Source organism: Salminus brasiliensis, unplaced genomic scaffold (genome assembly GCF_030463535.1).
Source record: "Salminus brasiliensis unplaced genomic scaffold, fSalBra1.hap2 scaffold_123, whole genome shotgun sequence".
Taxonomy (NCBI): Eukaryota; Metazoa; Chordata; class Actinopteri; order Characiformes; family Bryconidae; genus Salminus; species Salminus brasiliensis.
Window position 1 is genome coordinate 2,501 of NW_027326655.1, and position 374 is coordinate 2,874.

The window sequence follows — 374 nt, forward strand, 5'->3', positions numbered from 1 at the left end:
ACTTCCGCTGTCCTCCCTCGCGCCACACTGGACTTCACAATAAAAGTCCTGCTGACACTTCCGCTGTCCGCCCTCGCGCCACACTGGACTTCACAATAAAAGTCCTGCTGACACTTCCGCTGTCCTCCCTCGCGCCACACTGGACTTCACAATAAAAGTCCTGCTGACACTTCCGCTGTCCTCCCTCGCGCCACACTGGACTTCACAATAAAAGTCCTGCTGACACTTCCGCTGTCCTCCTCGCGCCACACTGGACTTCACAATAAAAGTCCTGCTGACACTTCCGCTGTCCTCCCTCGCGCCACACTGGACTTCACAATAAAAGTCCTGCTGACACTTCGCTGTCCCTCCCTCGCGCACACTGGACTTCACAA